The sequence below is a fragment of the Petromyzon marinus genome, chromosome 45 (assembly GCF_048934315.1).
Source record: "Petromyzon marinus isolate PM22_M1 ecotype Great Lakes invasive population chromosome 45, UKy_Petmar_22M1.pri1.0, whole genome shotgun sequence".
NCBI classification, from domain to species: domain Eukaryota; kingdom Metazoa; phylum Chordata; class Hyperoartia; order Petromyzontiformes; family Petromyzontidae; genus Petromyzon; species Petromyzon marinus.
In genome coordinates this window covers 4,167,868-4,188,429 of record NC_133711.1, presented here as the reverse complement: position 1 = coordinate 4,188,429, position 20,562 = coordinate 4,167,868, and the positions used below count along the sequence as shown (strand labels likewise).

The 20,562-nt window shown below is 46.9% G+C and overlaps 2 long non-coding RNA genes across 2 annotated transcripts in view; both read right to left on the bottom strand.

Annotated features, from left to right (window-relative positions):
• The window catches only part of LOC142930910 (uncharacterized), a 559,094-nt gene that overhangs the window by 343,715 nt on the left and 194,817 nt on the right, over positions 1-20,562 (bottom strand). The window lies entirely within an intron of this gene.
• On the bottom strand, positions 1,454-7,011 carry LOC142930908 (uncharacterized). The gene is made up of 2 exons (XR_012946890.1): positions 4,369-7,011; positions 1,454-1,843 (listed from the first exon to the last, which is right to left on the bottom strand). It is a non-coding gene; the product is annotated as an uncharacterized LOC142930908 (long non-coding RNA).

Sequence of the window (20,562 nt, the reverse complement as noted above, 5' to 3'; positions counted from 1 at the left end):
CCTTCCCTCAGCCAGGGTATTTAAAATGGATCGTGGATGGGTATTCCAGCATGACAATGACCCGAAACACACGGCCAAGGCAACAAAGGAGTGGCTCAAGAAGAAGCACATTAAGGTCCTGGAGTGGCCTAGCCTGTTTCCAGACCTTAATCCCATAGATAATCTGTGGAGGGAGCTGAAGATTCGAGTTGCCAAACGTCAGCCTCGAAACCTTAATGACTTGGAGAAGATCTGCAAAGAGGAGTGGGACAACAAGGGTTTTGCCACCAAGTACTGAGTCATGTTTTGCAGAGGGGTCAATACATATTTCCCTCATTAAAATGCAAATCAATCTATAACATTTTTGACATGCGTTTTTCTGGATTTTTGTTGTTGTTATTCTGTCTTTCACTGTTCAAATAAACCTACCATTTAAATTATAGACTGATCATTTCTTAGTCAGTGGGCAAACGTACAAAATCAGCAGGGGATCAAATACTTTTTCCTCACTGTAGCTATATTTCAGAAGCGACCTTGTCCACAAATTATAGCTCAACTAAGTGGCTTATCATTACGTGGAAATATATGGCAAACCGAATTACTCAACACACGTAGATTGTAAATGTGGAGGGAAAACCCGGAGGACCCGGCGAAAATTCCACGCGACCACGGTGAGAGAGAGACACTGCAAACTCTAAATATACAGCAGCAGGCGTCAGGGTCGGGATCGAACCCACGACCTCATGCATACCAGGCGAGGTAGTTAACATCTCCTAGCCACCGTGATGATGATGAGAGAGGGAGACACCGCAAACTCCAAATATACAGCAGGCGTCAGGGTCGGGATCGAACCCACGACCTCCTCCATACCAGATCGAGGTAGTTAACATCTCACCACCGCGGTAACGCTGAAGACCAACACGGAGTAGGGAGAACGTCGTCCTGACGTTCACGAACTCAGGGGTTGAGAGTCCCCTTAACACAGGCAGCGAGAAGTGATCAGCAAGCACGGCTGGGCGAAGAGGGGGTGGGTAGTGTGGGGGGGGGGGGGCGCCAGAAGGAGAGATTGAGCGACTTCCCACTGAGCAAAAGCGAACTGAGCGCTTCGACAGGGGAGGGCTTAATTGCTGGAGCGGAGGGCACGCGCACGGGAGTTGCGCGAAGATGATAGGGGAGATGGAGGTAGCCCGTGGGGGCGGAGTGGGTGAGTGGAGTGGGTGAGTATGGGAGGGGGGAGGGAGGGAATTTGCCAAGGGCTTAATGATGCGGTGATCGTGGAAGAGATTTCGAGCTGCCGTTATTACCACCTGGAATAAGAATGAGACGGAGAGACGGCGCACTCTGAACCCCTGGACAAAAGTAGCAGTTGCGCACGCCGGCTACAGCGCAGGGTTCATTTGTATCCGGCGCACGTTGCGCGGCAAAAAAAAGTTTACGAGACGCAGCGCAGAAGAAATAACAAAGCGACGCATCCGGGAGAAAAAAATTATTTATTAAAAAAAAAACGGAGCGCAGGGGGAGTGTTCGGTAATTATTGCCTCGGTTCGCGCTGTACCGCGCGTGATCGCGCCGCGGTGGAAGAATACGCGGGCGGGGGTTATTACACTTTTAGTCGGAGGCGTTTTGCCGACTTTATTTTTTCCCCCCGGAGCTCCGGCAAAAAAAAAAGAATCGGTCGGCACAATTGGAAAATTGCGATTTTTCTTTTCACGCATGTACAATTTTTTTTACGTCATTCTTTTAAATCCTATTATGTCACCGGTCATACTTCTCCAGTCGATTATAACGCCCAATTTACTTAGCAGAGATGAATCCGTGCTGGGGAACCAACGGAGCTCTCGGGCGCACATCCAGGCTCCTCGGCCTTGGGAAACAGGGGAGGAACATCGAGAAACGTGGGGAGAAACATCGGGAGAAACATCGGGAGAAACGTCGGGAGAAACATCGGGAAAAACATCGGGAGAAACATCGGGAAAGCCGCCATCATTCAGCCCGGCACACCACGTGTGGTACACCGATCGCGATGTCTGTCGTTGCTAGTCACGTGCCGAACTGCTCCGGTCTGCCAGTAACCCGATTAAAATGTCCGCACACAGCACACCACATCCAGTATAATCCCTCGCTATGGCTGCAGTTGCGAGCCAAGCGCCACCTCCGGTTTACCAGCCACCCGGTAAAAAAAATTCCCACTCGAACCAAGAAAGCTCACTTACGCAACAAACACCGCGGTGCCTGGCGTTCCCACACCAAATCGTCCACGGGAGATCGCACGCGAATTGGCCCTGGGAAGACGGGGATCGTCAGCGCCACAAATAACCGGGCAACGGGAAAGATTCCGCGGCAGGTCGATGGCGATGCGACGCCGCAAATCATTCGGCTGCGTCGTTAATTCGCTACCGCAACGAGAGGCTTGCGTGAGAAACATCCAGCGATTATCCCGCTGAAGTTGTAAAATGGATTTTCAAATGTGGGCACTGAATTATGACCATCGGTCGAAACGGGCTGGAATACTTGCGACTGTATTTTAAACTGAAACGAAACTTTATTTTTTTTTAGCAAGTTAAGGTCCACTGAGCTATCCGGCTCTTTTTCAGAAGCGACCTGGCCGCAAACGATAGCTCAGCGAAGTGACTCATCGTGCGGGAATTTATAGCAGCCAAAAAATCTAAACGCGTGATGTTGATTCTGAGTGTAAAATGAAATCCACGTGACCACGGGGAGAGAGAGAGAGAGACGACGCAAACTCCAAATATACAGCATGGATCGTTAGGGTGGTGATCAAAACAACAACCTCCTGTACACCGGGCGACGTTGTTAACATCTCACCACCGTGCCACGCGTGTACACCGGGCGAGGTGGTGAACATCTCACCACCGTGTCACACGTGTACACCGGGCGAGGTGGTCAACATCTCACCACCGTGTCACACGTGTACACCAGGCGAGGTGGTCAACATCTCACCACTGTGTCACACGTGTACACCAGGCGAGGTGGTCAACATCTCACCACCGTGTCACACGTGTACACCAGGCGAGGTGGTCAACATCTCACCACTGTGTCACACGTGTACACCAGGCGAGGTGGTCAACATCTCACCACTGTGTCACACGTGTACACCGGGCGAGGTGGTCAACATCTCACCACTGTGTCACACGTGTACACCCGGCGAGGTGGTCAACATCTCACCACTGTGTCACACGTGTACACCCGGCGAGGTGGTCAACATCTCACCACTGTGTCACACGTGTACACCCGGCGAGGTGGTCAACATCTCACCACTGTGTCACACGTGTACACCCGGCGAGGTGGTCAACATCTCACCACTGTGTCACACGTGTACACCGGGCGAGGTGGTCAACATCTCACCACTGTGTCACACGTGTACACCCGGCGAGGTGGTCAACATCTCACCACTGTGTCACACGTGTACACCAGGCGAGGTGGTCAACATCTCACCACTGTGTCACACGTGTACACCGGGCGAGGTGGTTAACATCTCACCACCTTGTCACGCGTGTACACCGGGCGAGGTGGTCAACATCTCACCACCGTGTCACACGTGTACACCGGGCGAGGTGGTTAACATCTCACCACCTTGTCACGCGTGTACACCAGGCGAGGTGGTCAACATCTCACCACTGTGTCACACGTGTACACCGGGCGAGGTGGTCAACATCTCACCACTGTGTCACACGTGTACACCCGGCGAGGTGGTCAACATCTCACCACTGTGTCACACGTGTACACCAGGCGAGGTGGTCAACATCTCACCACTGTGTCACACGTGTACACCAGGCGAGGTGGTCAACATCTCACCACCGTGTCACACGTGTACACCAGGCGAGGTGGTCAACATCTCACCACTGTGTCACACGTGTACACCGGGCGAGGTGGTCAACATCTCACCACCGTGTCACACGTGTACACCAGGCGAGGTGGTCAACATCTCACCACTGTGTCACACGTGTACACCAGGCGAGGTGGTCAACATCTCACCACTGTGTCACACGTGTACACCAGGCGAGGTGGTCAACATCTCACCACTGTGTCACACGTGTACACCGGGCGAGGTGGTCAACATCTCACCACTGTGTCACACGTGTACACCGGACGAGGTGGTCAACATCTCACCACCTTGCCTCACGTGTACACCGGGCGAGGTGGTCAACATCTCACCACCGTGTCACACGTGTACACCGGGCGAGGTGGTTAACATCTCACCACCGTGTCACACGTGTACACCGGGCGAAGTGGTTAACATCTGACCACCAGCGCCCTCACCAGCACCCTGACCAGCGCCATTGGCGAGGCCCACATCAAGCAGTGGATTGACACAAAAAAATGGGCCGCTAAAAGCGTATGCATAGCGGAGTTAAGAAGTGCACTCACGTTTCCCTGTGGACACGTTGACTCTGTGAAACGATGCGAGCGACTGGGCACAATGTTCCGCAGACGGTGATTTATTTATTCCGTCGTAAACAGGTCAGGGGGTGCAGGAATTCCGTGTTTAAAGTCGGCGAGCGCGCTGCGTGACCGGAACGGATGTCGTTAATGCGCCGCCGCAGTGCCGGCACGCTGTCCCAATTTTCTTCTTCCCCGAGTCGCCGCGGAGCTCGAGGGAATGAAACAAAACAAAAAAACATCCGTGGCTCGTTACGCCGCCGGATCAACGCTGCAGCCACAAGCGACCTTGTGGGAGGGGGGGGGGTAGTGGGGGTAGTGGGGGTGGCAGGGGGTTAAGGCTGTAATCCGATGAAAGGGTGAGCTGAGATAACGGGAGGGCCCAATGCGTTATCGGCGGTGCTCACCATCTCACCATCTCGTCGCCACGGTGGCGAGATGTTAACTCCCTCGCCTGGTGTACAGGAGGTCATGGGTTTGATCCCGACGCTGACGCCTGCTGGATATTTGGAGTTTGCGTCTTTGTCTCCCCGTGGTCACGTGGATTTTTCACCGAGTCCTCCGGTTTTTCACTCCAAATTTGCAATCGACAGCATGCGTTTATAATATTTGGCTGCTCTACATTTCCACGTGATGAACCCACTTCGTTTGCTGTCATTCGTGGCCATGTCGGTTCTGAAAAAGAGCTACGCTAGTTAGTTGCGTAAACTTAAAATATAAAAAATAAATATCTCAAAATAACTTTTGTCTTTCTGCTCGCTGCTGCGACCCGAATCCAGATGACCACCTGGTTCCAGAGATTGCATTCCGTTGGCCTCATGCTTCACGGCATTTGATTCGGTGGAAAGCGGTGCTGCCAAACGCACCTCCATGGCGTAACTTCTCTAGCTTTTGCCAATTGTTTATGTACGTTGAACTTCTTTCGCACCGTATGTAGCCAACCGTGTTAATCACATGTATAACGGCATGCTGCTGTGGTGGTGGGATCGTTGGCACATTGCAATGACTGTGGGTGCACCAATTTATACTGACAGAGATGTGCCGGGTGGGTAGAGGAGGTGGTGGTGGTTGTGGTGGTAGGATTTATTTAAGGAACTCATCTCGGTGACCTCTGGATTGCAAGTCCAGCGCGCTGAGCGTTACACCACGGTGGCCTCCTCAAATGGCCATCGTACTGGACCTGCAATTGAGAGGACACTGGTTCGATCTCCCGGCGTGGCCAGTTGAAAGTATGGGCACGTTAAGTCCCACCAAACTCTGTCCACCCAGTGTAAGCCTGCAAACAGCGAAACCGAGTTTAGTCAACGGGCAGGGCACGTGTGGTCGGGTAAAGTGTGGGTACTAACATATCTTCCGAGACCTCCGATTAGCACGGTTGGCAATGTATAGGGCGAAAGAAGCTAAAATCGTACTTATGTACGTGCGAGACGTCTGGCCAGAGTGGAAGAGTCGAGGCAACAGAATCCTCTGGAGGAGTAATCTAGCGCTCCCTCGAGTGAAGGATTCTTCCATCAAGCAGTAGCATGAGCAAGCAGTTGCAGGACTGCACTTTTATCCTTGATATTTTTTTTTGTTTCCGGCAAAATAAAGCAATGCACAATTCATCCAGTGTCTTAATTAGCCTCGGCAGTTATTATCTTTGCGTGAATTATAGAATTGTTTTTTTTTATTTTCAATTACTCAGCTACGGCTACTTGTATCTGCCGGTTTTGCGGCAATTAGCAGCATGAGGGCAGGTGAGCGGAGGCCAAGGGCCTTACCTTTCCGCTTCAAAAGTGAAAGCATACTAACTTGTCGCATAATGTTGCATGCATTATTTATCATTTAAAATTTTGCATTTCCTACACATCAGCGAAAACCCATCGTTTAAAAATCCATCGTGCCTCTGCCAAACCGCAGATCAGGCCATGCGTACGCAATTTATCGGATGATTTGTATGACGGAAAGTTTTCTAAAAGGTGACTTAGTCTGACTCCTAAGTATAATCCTCCGATGGCCAAAGATACAGAGATCAGAGCACTGGGCTGCACCGCTGATATCCTTGGTTCGAATCCAGGTTTCATCCGCATGTGATTAAGCTGGGCTCTAAACTATAGTGAGTTAATGGTCTCAGCCCGCTCATAAATTACCAATAACAAAACACCATAAAATAAAATAAAAATTGGTTCTGTACTTAACTTGCCAAAATTTCAGCTGTTGGATTAAAAAAAAAAATGGTTTTACTGCCTTCGAGCGAAACATTTCTCCTAGTGGCAGCGTGGGTCTGAAAGTGCTGCCCCCCGTACCATGTGACCCAGAGGTCACGTGAAGGGATCAGAGGTAGCTCTGTCATATCCACTTTCACGGGATGTTTTCGAATAACAAGGGCATTCTGCCAGAATGATTCCTCATGGAATCTTGCAGAATGATTCCTCATGGAATCTGCCAGAATGATTCCTCACAGAATCTGCCAGAATGATTCCTCATGGAATCTGCCAGAATGATTCCTCACGGAATCTGCCAGAATGATTGATCATGGAATCTGCCAGAATGATTCCTCATGGAATCTGCCAGAATGATTCCTCATGGAATCTGCCAGAATGATTCCTCATGGAATCTGCCAGAATGATTCCTCATGGAATCTGCCAGAATGATTCCTCACGGAATCTGCCAGAATGATTCCTCACGGAATCTGCCAGAATGATTCCTCATGGAATCTGCCAGAATGATTCCTCATGGAATCTGCCAGAATGATTTATCATGGAATCTGCCAGAATGATTCCGCAGGAAATCTGCCATAATGATTCCTCATGGAATCTGCCAGAATGATTCCTCATGGAATCCGCCAGAATGATTCCTCATGGAATCTGCCAGAATGATTCCTCATGGAATCTGCCAGAATGATTCATCATGGAATCTGCCAGAATGATTCATGGAATCTGCCAGAATGATTCCTCGTGGAATCTGCCAGAATGATTCCTCGTGGAATCTGCCAGAATGATTCCTCATGGAATCTGCCAGAATGATTCCTCATGGAATCTGCCAGAATGATTCCTCATGGAATCTGCCAGAATGATTCCTCATGGAATCTGCCAGAATGATTCCTCATGGAATCTGCCAGAATGATTCCTCATGGAATCTGCCAGAACGATTCCTCATGGAATCTGCCAGAATGATTCCTCATGGAATCTGCCAGAATGATTCCTCATGGAATCTGCCAGAATGATTCCTCATGGAATCTGCCAGAATGATTCCTCATGGAATCTGCCAGAATGATTCCTCATGGAATCTGCCAGAATTATTCCTCATGGAATCTTCGTCGGCGTAACGTGATGCCAATAACGCAATCGAGAAAAAAGTGGGGGTTTTTTAATCGTGAAAGAGGTTGATTCAGCTTCAAGCAAACCACTGTTCAAGATAATTCAATCAAACATCGTCATACAGACAGAGTGAGGCTTTCCTAGATTAATCAATGGCACGATTATTGCCCTGTCTGGCTTTTTGTACACTGTAGTGTCACTTGAAGCACTTATACGTAGCTGCCCTGCATGTAATCAATCCGCACCGTGCAGCGTGTGGTGAAGCACAGCCAATCAACCTACATGACTGATGCAGCATAGGGGACGCCTTGGTCCTGTGCAGTGCATTGATGGGAGGGCTTTAAAAGTAAAAAAAAATGCATTAGAAATATTATTATGGCGTGCAATCAGAATAAAGGCTCGTACCAAAATCAGAATGAAATTATGTATTTATACTGGAGGAATCCGATGAGCTATAAAGCTCTTTTCTATTGAGTGTAATTGAGAACAATAGACATATCAGACATGAGTACATCTAATCGGTATAACCATCGGTTCACTGCAGCTCAAAGACTCAGTCCCTACAAGGCGTGCGGTGAAGTTAGGAGAATTCCCATGTGGTGCTCGGAGGCATTTGAAGGCCTGAAGACCAGAATCGTTGATCTCGCCGACAATGCTTTCATCAAGGAGGCAGAGCTCCATATCCGGAAAGTAGAGTGAAGAAAAAGGGGAACTTCTGTCCAGAGAGCAATGTTCTAGCTACTGGGGGGGGGGGAAGGGGGGCAAAGGGGTGACTTGGCAGGGTTGTGCATAATCGGGTGACAAGGCATCGTTCATACTGGAGGGGGAGCATAGCCAGTAGGGGCGGGTAAGAACGCGTTCCTGTATTGGGGGGAATTCCACAAATGTTGCTCATGGAAAATGAGTCGCGGGCATCGTGAGAATGCAGGGCGCTAATTGGACCTCTGCTGAATGTGAACACGAGTGGAATGCTCGTTTTTTTTTCTCTTCTTCTTCTTCTTCTTAAAATGATGGTGCATTTACGCATCTTACCAGGGGGATAACTCGGAGCCACTCAACTATAAAGCTCTTTTTCAAAGATGTCCGATAAGGGGTGGGTCAAAAAAACAACAAACAATATTAAAAAACATTACAGTGGTGCAAAGTATTGGAAAGGGTAGGCAAGCCACAATAAATAAATAAACATACATACGTATACATAAAGTATAAGTACAGAAATTCCTGCCGATCTTTCAACACCAAAAGCCAGCATTGGGCAAGGCAGCTAAACAACATCAACAGTCGCAGACCACAGCAAAACAACACGCATCAGTCCCTCAACACATTAAAACTGAACTATCGATACATGGGTAAAGATAAAAGTTTAAAATCACGGTGACAAATGCGGTTGTATCCGGCACTATGCTTGAGGAATTTTTTTTTATATCTCAAGGAAGATTTGCGATGTTCAGGGAGGAAACGTGGCGGTTTGTTTAACGTTAAAAAACCGCCACTTTTTTCAATGTTTTCTTGCTGTGGTTTTCACACCTGATGATGATTGCTTGTGTTGCAGTCGAAACGTCGTGAGAATTTTATTGTTTTATGTTTTTATCATTTCATTGTTTCCCTTCTACGTGACTTTACCGAAAGAACCAATAATACGAATTCCTGCAGACACGAAAGCTTTAAATCAAAATGTAAGGTTCTTTCGATAAAGTCACGTAGTTATAAAATAAAATAACGATTATTAGGTAACGAGGTTGTTCCAAAATGTTGGTGCTGCAACGGCCAAGGCGTTGCTGCACCAATTCAAATTCTTGTTCTTGGGAAAGTCAAAAGACCACGAGATGGACGTCTTAGGTTTCTTCGGTTTGAAAATGAGGTTAACGAATGAGCTCAATATAGTGCGGATTTGCCAACGAGGATTTTATGGATGAACAGGGCCCCAGCAGTAGATTTATTTACGCATCAAGTGATGTGAGATTGGATTTTAAGGAGAGGTCACCATGGTGAGTCTTGTATGGTACATCCAGTGCAAATCAAAGAGCAGAATGATTAAGCGGGTTTAGTCTGTTGAGTGATTCATTACTTACTGATCTGAAAGCGGTGTCACAGAAGTCAAACATTGGTAGAATGATAGCTTTAACAATTTGCAGGTGCAATCAAATGGGAAAACAAATGTTTGCTTTTGTCTTCAACCCCCGTTTTTATTCGATTTTTTTTTAGATGTGATCAATATGGGGTTGGAATGTCAGTTTTGAATCAATCAGTTAACCCAAGTATTGTAAGCACCACGTTTGTTCAATGTTGTTGTTTCTGATTTCCGTAATAGTTGAAGGGAATGAAACGGCATTTTTATTAGAAGAAAGGAGCACGATCTTCGTTTTTCCGTGATTTAGAAATTGTAGTGAGGGTAATTGATATTGAATAAAGTCGAAATTATTTTGGAGATTCTGTTTGACTTCGTTTGAAGATTTGCCCGATACTTGCATGACCGTGCCATCAGCAAAGACATTACATTCTAAGTGATTTAAGTTTATTCCAATATTTTTTTTACATATATAAGGAGAACAGAATTGGACCCAGCAGAAAACCTTGTGGAACACCCTTTGTGATGTCAATATTTGTGGACGATATGTTATCACTATTTACCTTGTGAAACCGGTTCGAGAGCTCCCTCTTAAACCATGTTATTGTACTGTCTGAAAGTTGTAGTTGACTAAGTCTTGTGAGTAGAATATCATGGGCAAGAGGATCAAAAGCGCTTCACAAGTTGAGGAATAACGCACGGCACATGTGTCCTTTTTCCAGGTTACTGAAGAGAAAATGTAACACATCCACCATTTTTTTTTACTTAAAGCTTTCGTGACTACAGGGATTAATATTATTGGTTCTTTAGGTAAAGGCACGTAGAAGGGAAACAATGAAATAATAAAAATATAAAACAAAATTGTACTGGTGTGTAAAAGTGTAATGCGTCATTAAGAATGTTTGACCAATTCCAATTTAGGTCCCCTATAATCAGTAGTTCACCTTTTGAAATTGGTGATGTAATTTTATCTAGAGATCAGTTGGTTCCTTTTCATCCACCATTGCTTTGGTGGTGAAGTCATTACAGTGAGGGTGAAGTAATTACAGTGAGGGTGAAGTAATTACAGTGAGGGAAAAAGTATTTGATCCCCTGCTGATTTTGTAAGTTTGCACACTGACGAAGAAATGATCAGTCTATCATTTTAATGGTAGGTTGATTTGAACAGTGAGAGACAGAATAACAAAAAAATCCAGATAAACGCATGTCAAAAATGTTATAAATTGATTTGCATTTTAATGAGGGAAATAAGTATTTGACCCCCTCTCAATCATAAAGATTTCTGGCTCCCAGGTGTCTTTTATACAGGTACCGACCTGAGATTAGGAGCACACTCTTAAATGGAGTGCTCCTAATCTCAGTTTGTTACCTGTATAAAAGACACCTGTCCACAGAAGCAATCAATCAATCAGATTCCAAACTCTCCACCATGGCCAAGACCAAAGAGCTCTCCAAGGATTTCAGGGACAAGATTGTAGACACAAGGCTGGAATGGGCTACAAGACCATTGCCAAGCAGCTTTGTGAGAAGGTGACAACAGTTGGTGCGATTATTCGCAAATGGAAGAAACACAAAAGAACTGTCAATCTCCCTCGGCCTGGGGCTCCATGCAAGATCTCACCTCGTGGAGTTGCAATGATCATGAGAACGGTGAAGAATCAGCCCAGAACTACACGGGAGGATCTTGTCAATGATCTCAAGGCAGCTGGGCCCATAGTCACCAAGAAAACAATTGGTAACACACTACGCCGTGAAGGACTGAAATCCTGCAGTGCCCGCAAGGTCCCCCTGCTCAAGAAAGCATATAAACATGCCCGCCTGAAGTTTGACAATGAACATCTGAATGATTCAGAGGACAACTGGGTGAAAGTGTTGTGGTCAGATGAGACCAAAATGGAGCTCTTTGGCATCAACTCAACTCGCCGTGTTTGGAGGAGGAGGAATGCTGCCTATGACCCCAAGAACACCATCCCCACCGTCAAACATGGAGGTGGAAACATTATGCTTTGGGGGTGTTTTTTTCTGCTAACGGGACAGGACAACTTCACCGCATCAAAGAGACGATGGACGGGGCCATTTACCGTCAAATCTTGGGTGAGAACCTCCTTCCCTCAGCCAGGACATTGAAAATGGGTCGTGGATGGGTATTCCAGCATGACAATGACCCAAAACACACGGCCAAGGCAACAAAGGAGTGGCTCAAGAAGAAGCACATTAAGGTCCTGGAGTGGCCTAGCCAGTCTCCAGACCTCAATCCCATAGAAAATCTGTGGAGGGAGCTGAAGGTTCGAGTTGCCAAACGTCAGCCTCGAAACCTTAATGACTTGGAGAAGATCTGCAAAGAGGAGTGGGACAAAATCCTTCCTGAAATGTGTGCAAACCTGGTGGCCAACTACAAGAAACGTCTGATATCTGTGATTGCCAACAAGGGTTTTGCCACCAAGTACTAAGCCATATTTTGCAGATGGGTCAAATACTTATTCCTTCATTAAAATGCAAATCAATCTATAACATTTTTGACATGCGTTTTTCTGGATTTTGTTGTTATTATTCTGTCTCTCACTGTTCAAATAAACCTACCATTAAAATTATAGACTGATCATTTCTTTGTCAGTGGGAAAATGTACAAAATCAGCAGGGGATCAAATACTTTTTTCCCTCACTGTATCTAGAAAACCAGACTGTTTACCTTGCAGGATATTGTGCATTATGATGTATTGTTTTCCGAATATTCTAGATTTGAAGCTTTCGTGACTGCAAGGATTCATACTCTTTGGTTTTGTCGGTAAAGTCACATAGGTAAAATAAAATAAAACAACTAAATTAAATCACGACGTTTCGGAGGCAACACAAGCTTCCGTCTTCATGTAGAAAAGATTTTTGCTGTGTCTGTTCCACCTGAAGACGGAAGCTTGTGTTGCCTCCAAAACGTCGTGATTTAATTTAGTTGTTTTCTTCTATTTTATTTTACCTACGTGACTTTACGGAAAAAAAACGATAGGCATGTTTTCCGAATAGTTTAGTAGCTGGTGAAAGAATAGAGAATGGCCTATACTTATTTGGGTCTTCTTTTGGAGGCCGTGGAATTGTGCTCACCTTATTCCAGTCAAAACGGAGAGAGTCCCGTATAAATCCGTGAAGGTTAACATTTTAAAATTACCGTTTTATAACGATTTCATGAGGTGTCTTAGTTCTTTTTTTGCATGACGAATGCCGAAAATAATGGCATGGTCACTGCGATGGTTATCCAAGACTCCCACTTTTGAAAATGCACTGGGTGAATTTATGAACAGGATATCGAGTATGAACGACTACTCCGAGTTGCATTTATATTGGCTCTAGTGGTTGAAGTAATAAGTTGATTTATATTGTACTGGTTTGTAAAAGTGTAATGTGTCATGAAGTACGTTTGATCAATTCCAATTTAGGTCCCCTATGATCAGTAGTTCACCTTTTGAAATGGGTGACGTAATTTTACGTAGTGATCAGTTTGTTCCTTTTCGGTTTGGTGGTCTGTTAGCAACACATCAGAGTAAAACTTTTGGTTTACCTGGATTAGAAATGATGAGCACGCTACATTCAAAAGAATCTCGGGTCGAATACAAGAGTGAGCTGTATGCAAGGTCGGTAATTTTTCACATTAACTGCCACACCTCCTCCCCTTGCTTGTTCGTCTAATCGGAATTTATAAATAAAAACCTTCAATTTCTATTAGGCTAGGATTTATATGCGAGGTGAGCCATGTTTCAGACAGACAGAAGATGTCCGGGCAGAGATTATTGAATTAACATTTGAATTGTTTAAATTTAGCTGGAAGGGCTCTAATATTGACAAGGGTAATGCCAAGACCCTGTCTGGTTTTTTTAATCTATTGAGTTACGTTATAATGGGGGAAGCTTTACCCGTGCGGAGAGGTTCACCTTATAGCGGTGACATGAAGAAGCTTACCTCTCCTATACTTTGCACTCCGATCGTGTTTTCTCATTGGTTGCTGTTGTTTTAATGCTCGCCCCCCCCCCCCCCCCCGTGCCCCGGAAAAAGAGCTTCATAGCTCATCGAATTCCTCCTCCAGTATAAATACAAATCCTGATTCGGAGTGTGTCACGCGCGTGCGCATTTTGCGAGAGCGGAGTGGCTCTCAATCGCAGCTCGGCATCCACGCCGTGGCTCCAGCAAGGGAAGTAAACTAAAGCTACTAAACTCTTATTTTATACCGGGTAAGGCCCAGCGAAGTGGCTTATCATCACGTGGAAATGTATAGCAGACAAATACTCTAAACGCGTGTTGTTGATTCTAAATGTGGAGGAGAAACCCCGGAGGACCCGGAGAATAATCCACGCGACCACGGGGAGAGAGACACTCAAAACTCCATATATACAACATCCGTCAGGGTCGGGATCGAACCCACGACCTCCTGCATACCTGGCGAGGTAGTTAACATCTTGCCACCGCGGTGTTCTGCCAGGAGCAGTGTCACCTGCAGCAGCGGTAGCAGCCACGGCACGTGCGGTTTTTTTTGAGCCACAGCCCCAGGACCTTGGGTTTTAAATTCACACCCCACCACAAAAAAGAACGCATACACTGCTTTACAATACTTGACACGCAACTCATAAAATAGGAACCATGGGCTTACATGAGTCTCATTGACTTACAGTGAGGGAAAAAAAGTATTTGATGCCCTGCTGATTTTGTACGTTTGCCCACTGACAAAGAAATGATCAGGCTATAATTGTAATGGTAGGTTTGATTGATGAGTGAGAGACGGAATAACAACAACAAAATCCCGATAAACCCATGTCAAAAATGTTATAAATTGATTTGCATTTTAATGAGGGAAATAAGTATTTGACCCCCTCTCAATCAGAAAGATTTCTGGCTCCCAGGTGTATTTTATACAGGTAACGAGCTGAGATTAGGAGCATACTCTTAAAGGGAGTGCTCAAAATCTCAGCTTGTTACCTATATAAAAGACACCTGTCCACAGAAGCAATCAATCAATCAATCAGATTCCAAACTTTTCACCATGGCCAAGACCAAAGAGCTCTCCAAGGATGTCAGGGACAAGATTGTAGACCTACACAAGTCTGGAATGGGCTACAAGACCATTGCCAAGCAGCTTGGTGAGAAGGTGACAACAGTTGGTGCGATTATTCGCAAATGGAAGAAACACAAAAGAACTGTCAGTCTCCCTCGGCCTGGGGCTCCATGCAAGATCTCACCTCGTGGAGTTGCAATGATTATGAGAACGGTGAGGAATCAGCCCAGAACTACACGGGAGGATCTTGTCAATGATCTCAAGGCAGCTGGGACCATAGTCACCAAGAAAACAATTGGTAACACACTACGCCGTGAAGGACTGAAATTCTGCAGCGCTCGCAAGGCCCCCCTGCTCAAGAAAGCACATATATATGCCCGTCTGAAGTTTGCCAATGAACATCTGAATGATTCAGAGGACAACTGGGTGAAAAATGTTGTGGTCAGATGAGACCAAAGTGGAGCTCTTTGGCATCAACTCAACTCGCCGTGTTTGGAGGAGGTGGAATGCTGCCTATGACCCCAAGAACACCATCCCCACCGTCAAACATGGAGGTGGAAACATTATACTTTGGGGGTATTTTTCTGCTAAGGGGACAGGACAACTTCACCGCATCAAAGGTACGATGGACGGGACCATGTACCGTCAAATCTTGGGTGAGAACCTCCTTCCCTTAGCCAGGGCATTGAAAATGGGTCGTGGATGGGTATTCCAGTATGACAATGACCCAAAACACACGGCCAAGAAAACAAAGGAGTGGCTCAAGAAGAAGCACATTAAGGTCCTGGAGTGGCCTAGCCAGTCTCCAGACCTTAATCCCATAGAACATATGTGGAGGGAGCTGAAGGTTCGAGTTGCCAAACGTCAGCCTCGAAACCTTAATGACTTGTAGAAGATCTGCAAAGAGGAGTGGGACAAAATCCTTCCTGAGATGTGTGCAAACCTGGTGGCCAACTACAAGAAACGTCTGACCTCTGTGATTGCCAACAAAGGTTTTGCTACCAAGTACTAAGCCATGTCTTGCAGTGGGGTCAAATACTTATTTCCTTCATTAAAATGCACATCAATTTATAACATTTTTGACATGCGTTTTTCTGGATTTTGTTATTATTCTGTCTCTCACTGTTCAAATAAACCTACCATTAAAATTATAGACTGATCATTTCTTTGTCAGTGGGCCAACGTACAAAATCAGCAGGGGATCAAATACTTTTTTCCCTCACTGAAGAATGAATCCACAGATCTACAGAGGAACAGGAGACTTACGTAGGGCCCATATATTTGCACAGGAACAATAAACTCACAGTACAAGACTCATAGCCTCATCCAAGGAAACCCATAGAATTACATGGGACCAATTGGAACAACAGACTAAGACGAGACTCACAGCCTTATCATTTGACCCTTAGACTTACATAGGATTAATAGAATCGTGTCATTTAAGATGTGCGTATTTGCACAGGACCCATGGACACACACGGGACCCGTACATCGTCTTACATTGCACACCGGACGAATACAAAGACACGAGATTAGTAGACGAACAGCGAACGCAGGAGCCCTGGCTCGGGCAGTTCGACATCTGTCTTAGAGTGTTGGGAGCCGTCGTGCCCTTGGGTGGATCCGTTGCCTGCACAGTCCCCTCGGCTGCGTCGCCCCAATGTGGACGCGGCCGCCTGCCTCCACGGCGCTGCACAACCTCACAACGAGACTCTTTATACTTATGCGGACTGGAGGAATCCGATGAGCTTCATAGCCCCCTTTGTCACAGACGTCCGCCGGCTTCACAGATGGCTCCCGCTCGCGTGGAGTGTGCCCTGGTGGGGGAGCACGGAGAAGTTTTATCATTGCAGGTTGAACCTTGTCGCCATGGATGTTATGCTCGTCTTGGGGTCCTAAGTCTATGAGTCTTATATTATAGTATTATATTATTGTATTATATTATAGTATGATATTATAGTATTATATTATAGTATTATATTATTATATTGTAATATTATTGTATTATATTATAGTGTTATATTTTAGTATTATATTGTAATATTATAGTATTATATTAGTGTTATATTATAGTATTATATTATAGCATTATATTCATTCTATGTAAGTCTGTGGGTCCTATGATAAGGCGAGGAATCTTGCCCCTGCTCAAGCCCACGCTCAGTCATTTGCTTCTCTGCCTGCGACTGATGGATGAACTGCCACCTCCCTCTGCGAAATAAATCCGCCCCGGTGTTTCCGTGCCGCGTCTTGAAAACGCGACGTAAATCCACGCGGTAATATCTGGCGCATAACACCGGAAGCTTCGCCTCGCAATGAGCAAACAAAGCCGAATATCGGGGGGGGGCTGAGCAGCTCAATCCCCCGCTCCCCCCACTCCCGATTGATAAAATAAATACATCAACGGGTGCATCAAATATCAACTGAGATCCAAATCATTGTGAACGTAACAAGCTAAATACTGCAACATTTACCGCCAACTTGTTACTCAAATCTCCATCGTGGTTGCCTCTCTATCTCTCATCTCACTGCATCTCCAGTTGATCTGCATTTCTCTTGCCTCGCTGCATCTCTTAACCTCTTCTATCGCCTCGTTAGTACTGCCTCAATTGAATGAGTGGGTTAAGAGAGAGCGAGAGGGGGGGGGGGATCGGGTTCATGTTCTGCTTAGGGTCCTCAGTGGACCAGCACCAGCCACTGAGTTGGGGGGGGGAGGAGGAGGCAGTTCGGTTCAACCACGCCACGAGTCGGGCCAGAGCCTCGTCGTCAGCGGGTCACGCGCGTCCTACTTTTACCCGCGCTGCGTCCCTCTAATGCAGGGCACGTTAATGCGCGCCACACGCCACGGGACATTGCGCCGATGTCATCATCCGAAACCGCTCCGCGGAACGCTGCGTTTTCATTTTCTGGTTTGCGCGCCCCCACCCCCACCCCCACCCCCCCCGGCGAAAAATCTCGCGCGGGCGGAAACAAATGGAGCCGGAACGCACGGACGAACGGGAATTAATGACCGCGCCGCGGAACGAAACGAGCGAACAGCTGATTAATGAACAACGTCGGTGGAGCTGACGCGCGCGACTGCGCCGTGCCCCCCGCGTGCACATGACAAAGACACGAATCGTGCCCCGCGCATCTTTTAGCTACGGAGTCCCTAGCGCCGCGATGGGAATGATCTCGAGTCCGCGCTCCGTTGCCCATCGCCACCAACCTCCGGCGCGAGATGCCGCGAGGCGGTGTGCTACGTCAAGCACACCCGGCTGGCGAGCTCTGCAACCCAGAGAGGTTCGTCGGTGCGATGTCGTCTTTCGCCTGCGTGTCGCCAGCGGTTGAAACGATGGGGACGCGTTTCTTACGCGTCGCCCCACTCGCCCCTCTCTCGCCCCCCCTCCCCTCTCTCACTGCTAACTTTGCCCACCCATAAGAGTTTTTTTTTCGGTTTAGATCGCGTGAAAATATAAATGTGTCGTTAAAAACCCGCCACCACCCGACACAGCCAATTAGTAAGGTTCGCCAGGTAAACAGAACGTGGCCAATTCGTTACGAGTAAAACAAATCGACATATTTCCATCTGCGTACGGCGTTTCGCCAGTAAGGAGTACGACGTGTCTGTCCACTCAGTCGTACACATGGACAACACCGCAGCTAAGCCGATCGGCAGGTCGCGTGCGGTGGAAGATGTCCAGTGATGAAATCGGCTCGTGTGCATGCAAGAGAGAGAGAGAGACGGCGGAGGCGGCTTGGATCGGCCTTCACCCAGCAGTGGAGCGATAAAAGCCGAGGGTGATGGCCGTGATCAGGCGGTCGGAAACCAAAATAACAAGAAGAGCCATTGTATTCGAATTCGGTAATCAAGGGACAGAACGCGCTGCCTGGTGAATTCGAGACCGGTGGTGGTTGCCGATCTCTGATCATGATAATGATGACGCCGCATGTGAACAATTCCATCTTTCGCTTGCAGTAGGACACAGAACGGAACATTACAGGCACGGATGGATGACCTCTTCCTTTCACCCATGGGCAGAGTTTGCGGGGGGGGCACGGGGGGGGGAGGACAACTCTCCGCCCAAACTGGACACCTTTACGAATTCATTTTCAAGAGTCTACAATTAATATAAAACACGTAATTATACGTACCCGAGATTCCTAATGTGAGGGACAAAGCGAATCCCTGCCCCCTCCAAACTCCGCCGACGCAGTTTGGCCGACGATTTGTCTGCAGACGCGGCAGGCGACGAGGCTCCGGAACGAGCGACGATTAGAGTTCTTTAACACGCTTTCATTTAACTCACTCCGTCTGTTGTTGTTGTCGTTGTACCCTCAAATATTGTAACTCAATTTTAACCCACTTCCCAATGTGCTATCGACTGTGAAACTTGGTATACTCATGTCATACTGATGACAATACTATATTCTATCATAAAAAATATATATTTTTTTTAAACAATCTTTTTTTATATGTTATGTTTCCGCTTGGGTCTAATTGTCCACGCTCAACTGACGTTGGTCCCTGACGTTATGGCAAGCTTCGGGGCCACTTCCTGGAGTCGTGGAGTTCTGCCATTACTAGTACGGTACATTTCATAAAAGCGTGTTTTTTTAAGTTTTTTAAAAAATATTACTTATTTTTTAGTGTTCACGACGCACGCGGACTCCACCCACACGGCGTCAGCCACCTTGGGCTGCCTGTCGCCGCGGCTGACGGACAACACTCTCAGCCACACGGCAAGGCATGCGGTTGGGGGGGCCGTGGAGGGGTCGGTGCCAAGGTTCGCACTCCTCGGGTTTGTCTCGCGGCGCGCGGCGAGGTGAAATAACGAGACGAGTTTCTTAAATCCGCACTCCACCCATCCACCCGCCCGCTCGCCAAATAATATAAACTATTTAAACTAAACTCTTTTTGTTTTACCGGGTAAGGCCCACTGAGCTATATAGTTATTTTTCATAAGCGAAATGGCAATCACAAATGATAGCCCAACCGACTGGCTTATCACGTGGAAATATAAAGCAAATACTTTTAACGCACAGTTGATTCTAAACACGGGGAGAAAAATCCACGCGACCATGGGGAGAACACGCAAACTCCAAAAATGCAGGCGTCAGGGTCGGGATCGAACCCACGACCTCCTGTATACCAGGGAGGGAGTTAACATCTCCTAGCCACCCTGATGATGATGATGATGAGAGAGAGACACGCAAATTTCAAACATAAAGCAGGCGTCAGGGTCGGGATCGAACCCACGACCTCCTGCACACCAGGCGAGGTAGTTAATATCTCCTAGCCACTATGATGATGATGATGAGAGAGAGAGACGCAGACTCCAAATATACAGCAGGCGTCAGGGTCGGGATCGAACCCACGACCTCCTGTATACTAGGTGACGGAGTAAACATCTCCTAGCCACCGTGGCGCCCATCCCAAAAAAATGTTTTTTTAATACGATTATTGTGAGGACATATATTGTTTAAAAATGTTACTTGCAAAGGAAACGATTTGAATTAAAGTCAAGGGCACGTGCAAATATTTATAAAATTGTAAACCCTGTGTTTATACCGGCACCTTGTTCTAACTAATGCAGGCAGAGTGGGAATGTTCGCGCGCGTTCCGTAATTATTTATCGATACAACAAATTGCGTTGGCTGATTTCCATTGGTAACTGTGTGAAGACTCGATACGAGAGAGAGAGAGAGAAAACATTCACTCGATCTGGATTCATCTTCAATGGTTACGTGTGCTCGCATTGCGTGAACGTGTGGTCGTCTTTCTGGAGACTTGGCGGTTC